Consider the following 8,798-nt stretch of genomic DNA (forward strand, 5'->3'; position numbering starts at 1 on the left):
AACATTTTCTTCCAGTTTCTGCCGACTGTTTGAGTCCATAAAGACATTTTTGCAGTTTATACACCAGTTTCTCATTTTCTTGAGATTCCTTCTTGTAGCCCTCTGGTTGTTCAATATAAAGTTCACATTCAATTGGAGCATGTAAATATGCTGTCTTTACATCCATCTTGTGAACAAAAATGTTCTCCTGTGCTACCTTTTGCATCAACACTCTGATGCTCGTCATGCTAGCAGTTGGTGAAAAGGTTTCATCATAGTTCACACCTTTCTTTTGACTGAATCCTTTAGCAACATATCTAGCCTTGTATTTATCTGATCCATCATTATTCTTTTTGATTGTATACACCCATTTACCCCCCACTACAGCTTTACCCTCAAGTAAGTTGGTCAGGGAAAAAGTAACATTGTCCTGTAATGACTGCATTTCCTCATCCATTGCTGTAACCCACTCTTTTGCATTCACAGACGTTACAGCTTCTTTGTAGGTTTGAGGTACTCCACTTATCAGTCTGTAACAATAATCAATGTTAGCTATTTGCTCTTCATCATCAATGCTACATACATAGTCATCTAAATAATCTGGTTTCTTTCTTTCTCTGACAGGGTATCGCCTCTCAGGTTCTTCATGTTTTGTTGTGTGACTGGTACTCGCCATTGGTTCTTTTTCTATGCTCGGGTCCTGATTTACTGGATCAGCATCTGAAGTTTTGGTTGCTTTGGGACTAATTCTTATCATATCATCATCATCATCATCCAAAGTTACAGTCTCATTTTTCTCTCTGGATACAATTTCCACAAGCCTGTGTTTCTGGATTTTCCTGCTGTTGGATAGTAGACCATATAAGCTGGGCTATTCTTGTCATACCCTATAAAAATGCCTTTTCACACCTTGAATCCAGCTTCCCTTTCTCTCGTTTGTAAGTGTAACAAACGCATCCAAACTTGTGCATCCTAGAAATGTTAGGCTGTCTGCCTGTCAACATGAAGTAAGGTGTTTGTTTTGTGCGATTATTAAAACATCTGTTTCGCACTACAGCAGCTGTCTGAACTGCATATGGCCATAACATTTTTGGTAACTCACCATCGATTAACATACATCTAGCCATGTCAAATAAAGTTCTCCAGTTTCGTTCTGCCGTACCATTTTGATGTGGAGAATATGGTGCGGAGGTCTCGTGTCTGATACTATTTCTGCTCAGTAATGCCTGATACTCTTTTCCTGTGAATTCTGTACCATTATCTGACCTCATACATTTAATCTTTCCATGTGGATTCATGTCAGCAATAAACTTTTCAGTAGCTTGTACTGTATCACTCTTGTTTTTAAAAAAATATACAAAGACTGCACTGGAATAATCATGTGTGAAGGATAATGCATATCTGTGACCATCTTTTGACATTGGATCTATAGGTCCTGCTAAATCTGTGTGGACCATTGCTAGTGGTTCTTTAGCTCTTGCATCTGGCTCCTTGTTCCTTGTTTGAACAAATTTTCCTTTTGTGCAAACTTCACAATATGGCATTGGTTCACCTCTCCCTTTAATTTCCATGCCATGAACAACATTTTCTAGCTTCAGTACATCTCTGGAATTGCAATGTCCAAGAATCTCATGCCAACCTTGTAAGTCATAACATTTTTTACACTGATCACCACATTCATTGTCCGTCGTTTGCAAATAATACAATTTGTTACATACGTGAATGGGGAACTTGGTATCGTCTCTGAGAAGAACGTTCTTTCCTTCTTTGAAGATCACCGTTGCTCCGCTGGATGTTGCAGCTTTCACTGAGAAGATGTCCTGCGGATATGAAGGGATGTACAATGCGTTCCTCAGCACCGTTTTAAGACGTCGACCTCTGTTGTCGATCAAACACACTTCCGCGTCTCCTCGTTGCTTAGCAACCCCAAAACACCTGGATCCATCAGCCAATTCCATGCAGTGCGTCTCGGCCTGGAAACTCAAGCTTCCGAAACTTCCCGATGTCGGTGATTATATGCGATGTTGCACCAGCGTCCACCATCAGACCTCTCCTCCTGATGTCCACTCGCGTGTCAGCGTCGCTCACCCGGAATGCAAACTCTTTGTCGCCGCCCGTCTCTTCGGCTACTTTCCGTGCGTTGTCCCGTTGTTTTCTCCGTCTGCAGGTTGCGTTGCTGTGACTGTTATTCTTACAGTAACTGCACCATTGCTTCCGCTGGCAGGTTCTGCTGATGTGGCCTTTCATCCCACATTTAAAACACACGATCTCAGAATTTCCTGCTCCAGGATCATTTGCGCCTCTTGGTGCGCATTTTGTGCCAGAATGTGCTTTAGCTTTCATCACATTGTCTTCAGATACTGTAGCACGCATATTCTCAATGTCTTCAAAACTTCTGAGTTTAGTCTTAAACTCTGCAAAAGTCAATTTATCACCATCTTCGCTTTGCGTAATGTAAACAGCAAATGGCTTAAATGTCCCTGGAAGTCCTTTCAGGATCATGGCGATCAAAAGTCCATCGCTCAGCACGTCACCTGCATTCCTTAAAGCGGTGATCGCGGTCTCAGCTCTGATGATGTACTCTGTAACCGATTCACTGGGTGATTTCTGCAGCGAAGTCAGTTCAGTGTACAAGTTAATTACTCTGGGCTTTCCTTTGCCGGCGTAATGGGCCGGCAGGATTCCAAGTGCCGCACGTCCATCGTCTGCCGCGTCATGCATGATAAGTGATAGACTCTTGTCATCCAAAAACTGAATGAGCTCGGCATAAGCTTCAGCATTTTTCTTCGCGTGTTCCTCTTCATCGTCAACATCGGAGGGACTTGTCAAAATTGTCTGTTTCAACCCTTGCAGTCGAAGATGTCCTAAAAACTTGGGTTTCCCATAGTTCATAATTTTTCTCATCTCCATCAAAAAGAAGTCTTGACCAGCGGCTGTGTGCCATGTCTTTTTCTTTTCTGTTCATTTTCCTCGTTTACTTACACAGCAGGTGTTCACGGTCTGTCGAGGCATTCACCTGTTTCTTCATTGATTCTGGGCCCATAACCTGTTAGCAGAATCAGTTTTCGGCACAGCCCCAGCCAGCACGCATGAGTGGGCCCCACTTGTGTTTGATGTGGGCTACATGGGTAATGAGTGGGCATGGGTTTTATCTGGGCGAACTGCATGGGACACATATGGTTAACCTAAAATGAGACCCATATGGGCTGGCCCATATGGGCTAAATGCATGGGCCCTATTCAGCAACTAGGGGCTATCTGGGAATGGGATAGTACTGGGCAACACTATATGGGGCCCATGTGGTTTCAGTATCATGGGCCCAACATGGGAAGCCCATGTGGGCAGACCACATTGAACCCACATGACATCAGCATGGGCTGACCATATATGGGTTAGACCTGGGTGTGGATATGTAGGCCCCAGTCCTTTTTTAAGTGGGCTATCTGGGAATGGGATAGTACTGGGCAACAGTATGTGGGGCCCATGTGGTTCTAGTATATGGGCCCAACATGGGAAGCCCATGTGGGCTGACCACATTGAACCCACATGACATCAGCATGGGCTGACCATATATGGGTTAGACCTGGGTGTGGATATGTAGGCCCCAGTCCTTTTTTAAGTGGGCTATCTGGGAATGGGATAGTACTGGGCAACAGTATGTGGGGCCCATGTGGTTCTAGTATATGGGCCCAACATGGGAAGCCCATGTGGGCAGACCACATTGAACCCACATGACATCAGCATGGGCTGACCATATATGGGTTAGACCTGGGTGTGGATATGTAGGCCCCAGTCCTTTTTTAAGTGGGCTATCTGGGAATGGGATAGAAACGGGCACTATATGGGGCCCATGTGGTTTCAGTATCATGGGCCCAACATGGGAAGCCCATGTGGGCAGACCACATTGAACCCACATGACATCAGCATGGGCTGACCATATATGGGTTAGACCTGGGTGTGGATATGTAGGCCCCAGTCCTTTTTTAAGTGGGCTATCTGGGAATGGGATAGTACTGGGCAACAGTATGTGGGGCCCATGTGGTTTCTAGTATATGGGCCCAACATGGGAAGCCCATGTGGGCTGACCACATTGAACCCACATGACATCAGCATGGGCTGACCATATATGGGTTAGACCTGGGTGTGGATATGTAGGCCCCAGTCCTTTTTTAAGTGGGCTATCTGGGAATGGGATAGTACTGGGCAACAGTATGTGGGGCCCATGTGGTCTAGTATCATGGGCCCGACATGGGAAGCCCATGTGGGCAGACCACATTGAACCACATGACATCAGCATGGGCTGACCATATATGGGTTAGACCTGGGTGTGGATATGTAGGCCCCAGTCCTTTTTTAAGTGGGCTATCTGGGAATGGGATAGTACTGGGCAACAGTATGTGGGGCCCATGTGGTTCTAGTATATGGGCCCAACATGGGAAGCCCATGTGGGCTGACCACATTGAACCCACATGACATCAGCATGGGCTGACCATATATGGGTTAGACCTGGGTGTGGATATGTAGGCCCCAGTCCTTTTTAAGTGGGCTATCTGGGAATGGGATAGTACTGGGCAACAGTATGTGGGGCCCATGTGGTTCTAGTATCATGGGCCCAACATGGGAAGCCCATGTGGGCAGACCACATTGAACCCACATGACATCAGCATGGGCTGACCATATATGGGTTAGACCTGGGTGTGGATATGTAGGCCCCAGTCCTTTTTTAAGTGGGCTAACTGGGAATGGGATAGAACTGGGGCAACACTATGTGGGGCCCATGTGGTTCTAGTATCATGGGCCCAACATGGGAAGCCCATGTGGGCTGACCACATTGAACCCACATGACATCAGCATGGGCTGACCATATATAGGTTAGACCTGGGTGTGGATTGTTAAGAATTATAAAGATGAAGAACTTGATCTTAGCTCGTTAATTAATTCTTAGTCCCGAATTCCTGTGTCTGTGTAAGTGTGCAGAGAGAAAAAGAGCAATCGTACGACGTCAGACTTCAGATATTCAGAGTTTTATCCAGAGAAAATCAATCCAAGAAGAACTTTACAATAAGCCTCTCACCTAGAGCAAAAGTCCAAGATATTACAAAACAGAGACAAAGAACTGAGTAAAAAAGACAACAGATTAACAGAAGATGCATCCTCGGGAAAACTCTCACTCAGCACAAAGAGATTCCAAACTTCTGCTGTAAACCAAATCATTTTATAGAATGCGTAATCTCATCATTTAAATATATGCATTAGGAGGTGTGTTCTTTTCCTTTGTGTGGGTTGTCTCAATGTTAATTTTATTACCTCCTGCTAAAGAGCCCCGAAAGCAGATATACGGCAAACCCTTCTCGTATCAGCCGCTGTCCAGTTTGATATATGATTGCAGCTGCAGCGCTATCTGTGCCTCAAAATGTTTCCACAAGAAAGTAGTTTGTATTTTTAACCAAGCTTGCACACAATGTAATGCTAAATAATGACTATAAGTTTGGATCTAATAAGTAACTAATTAAAAACATGCTTAAAGAAATATAGTTAATTCTAATATAGATAAAATTATTTATAAAAAGTTTTAAGATCCTAGTGAACTTTTGAACCATGCTCAGGAATTTGTTAATTGCCTGGCATATAGGCTCCTTATCTCAAGAGATCCAAGGAGTCTAGGCCGTTCAGCGTGACATCAAGAAACTCGCACAGGTTTGGCTTTCGTGTTGTTCTCCCTTTGTTTGGAGGACACACCCTTTTGTACAGAAGTGTGTTCAATTAGACAGGTCCCGTGATGTGACACACAATAATCCAATAATGAGAAAAAAAAAACAACAACAACAAATGAGAGCACAAAAACATTCATAATGTCAACAGAGAGTCAGTGGAGTGGAGCCTTTTTTCATTCAGTGTAAGAGAACCAACAGTAAGATAAAAAGGCAGGAAGAAACGATATAGACGATAATTGAAATGAGGTTGATAGTTTTAATTTATTGTGTGATTAATTGATTTATCGTTTATCGCGACAGGCCTACATCGGAAATACTTCTACGGCTTTTCACCAGTGTGAATCCTCATGTGCTTAGTTAAATGCTCTTTTTGACTAAAACTTTTTCCACAGTTTCCACATGAAAACGGCTTTTCACCAGTGTGAATCCTTATGTGTCGAGTTAAATTCTGTTTTTCACTAAAACTTTTTCCACAGTTCACACATGAAAAACGTTTTTCATTGGTGTGAATTCTCATGTGCAGAGTTAAACAATGTTTATGACTAAAACGTTTTCCACAGTTCACACATGAAAAAGGTTTTTCATTAGTGTAAATCCTCATGTGCCGAGTTAAACAAAGTTTTCGACTAAAACTTTTTCCACAGTTCCCACATGAAAACGGCTTTTCACCAGTGTGAATCCTCATGTGCTTAGTTAAATTATGTTTTTGACTAAAACATTTTCCACAGTCCACACATGAAAACGGCTTTTCACCAGTGTGAATCCTCATGTGCTCAGATAAATTCTGTTTATGACTAAAACTTTTTCCACAGTTCCCACATGAAAACGGCTTTTCACCAGTGTGAATCATCATGTGCCGAGTTAAACACAGTTATGACTAAAACTTTTTCCACAGTCCACACATGAAAACGGCTTTTCACCAGTGTGAATCATCATGTGCCGAGTTAAACACAGTTTATGACTAAAACTTTTCCCACAGTCCACACATGAAAACGGCTTTTCACCAGTGTGAATCATCATGTGCAGAGTTAAATTCTGTTTACGACTAAAACTTTTCCCACAGTCCACACATGAAAAAGGCTTTTCACCAGTGTGAATCCTCATGTGCTGAGCTAAGTTCTGTTTTTGACTAAAACTTTTTCCACATTTCACACATGAAAACGGCTTTTCACCAGTGTGAATCCTCATGTGCCGAGTTAATGCCTGTTTTTCACTAAAACTTTTTCCACAGTTCACACATGAAAACGGCTTTTCACCAGTGTGAATCCTCATGTGCTTAGTTAATGCCTGTTTTTCACTAAAACTTTTTCCACAGTCCACACATGAAAAAGGCTTTTCACCCGTGTGAGTTCTCATGTGAGCATCAAAAACAGATTTGAAAGTCAAATGCTTTTTACAGATGACACATGAAAAAGGTTTCCTTCTTTCCTGATTTTGGTTCCAGTTTCATCAGGCTTTTTTAAGATGTCTTGGTTCCCATTTGGTTCTGATTCAGTTTGGTATGTTTGTTATCAACAGGAACCACCATGCAGGTATCAGTCTCCTGTTTTAATTCAATCAGTTCTTCACTATGACTGCAGTAAACTTCTTTCTCTTCCTCTTTTATCTGCAGGTGTTCTAGATCCTTCTGTTCTTCTTTTATCTGATGATCTTCTGGTTCTTTGTTCTTGTTTCACCTGCAGAGGTTCAAACTCATCCTGGTCCAGAGTGGATCCTCTCCTGGTTATAAACGTTACACTTCAGGGAATCTGGATAAGCAAACAGAGAAAAGAGTAATTGTTAACTTTACTGAATTAAATAGGAGAATTCATTCAACATTAAAACAGTTCCTTTGTTACTTGCTTTTCTAAGTCAGACAGGAAGAACTGTGGGTCCATTTCCTGTAAGTATAGGGACTGGTATAGGACCAGCATGCACTGGTTGGGCCTGTGGGTTTTGACCAGAGCAGGAGAAGAAACAATGAAAAGTAGTGATGGTGAGATGAAGCTTCATGAAGCTCTGAGGAACTCCATCCCATCATGGACTCATGAGCCGATGCACCGCGGTGCTTCATATGCTCCACTGTGACATCAAGTGGACAATATATGTAAAATAGGCAAACGTGAAAACAACACGAAGCCTTACAATAAATAAACAAGTAAAAGATGTTTGTGATTCTGATTAATCTGTTTGTATGAAACAATGGCTGCATCAAAAAGGAAACTAGAAACAAATAGAAACAGAGAGTTGTGATTGGCTTGTTATTCGCTGTTTCACCAGGGGCAACGATTTATTACTAAAAATAAAAACTTTAACTGTATTCTGGTTTAGGTGAGTTCTCTGTTTTATGTGCTTCATTAAAATCCTCCTGAATTACTCGACACATCACTAATGAAAAGTTTATTTTTATTATTTGCTTCTTAAACTAGAAAAATAAACTATAAAAGGAATCTTAAAAGTTTTTTGAACATTGAACTTTTATCTACGTATGAAGCAAACAATCGCCACAACAATTTATTTATTACAAATTATTACATTTTACAGCTTAACACCGCTATTATTAGTTTATGCTGCTTTCTTTACTAACCTCGCGCTGCATTGTTCACATTTCTCCCGTTTTCAAAAGTAAGACTCAGTAGTTAAAGGAGGAAGAGCCATAAAAAGGTCATTTTCTCTCCATAAATCAGCCATTCTCATTGTGATGTCTGCGTTCATTTACCTGCTAACAAAACATTTATCCGGGAAAAGAGCGTTTACTAAAATGATCCTCATGCAGAAAGATGCAGACATTTAGACCTTAACCTGCATCCAAACGCTGCTGTTTCCTACCTATTTGGTGTAAGATGATCTGGGGAGTCCGGGAGAAATCAAGCAGTCTGCGCTGATCATCCATCTCTTCCTCCGACTGGACGATGATTTCTTTAAACTCTGTCAATGTTTCTGCAGTTCACTGCTCGCTGATTCACTGGTTTAAGCTGGACTGGAGGTATTTATTAGAGAAACACTCAAACATTCAACAACACAGACCACGTGCTGTCCTCTTTGTCTTCTACTTCTTTTTCTTCTACTACCACTTTTTCTTCTTCTTCGGGGTTTTAAGACTGTCGTTCATTCATGTCATCGCAT

At 42.0% G+C, this 8,798-nt stretch overlaps 1 pseudogene; it reads right to left on the reverse strand.

Moving 5' to 3' along the window:
• Positions 1-5,742: 5,742 nt before the first annotated feature.
• Positions 5,743-7,103, reverse strand: LOC129356568 (gastrula zinc finger protein XlCGF8.2DB-like; annotated as a pseudogene).
• Between the last annotated feature and the right edge of the window lie 1,695 nt (positions 7,104-8,798).

This window comes from Poeciliopsis prolifica, unplaced genomic scaffold (genome assembly GCF_027474105.1).
Source record: "Poeciliopsis prolifica strain line A6 unplaced genomic scaffold, Auburn_PproV2 SCAFFOLD179, whole genome shotgun sequence".
NCBI lineage: Eukaryota > Metazoa > Chordata > Actinopteri > Cyprinodontiformes > Poeciliidae > Poeciliopsis > Poeciliopsis prolifica.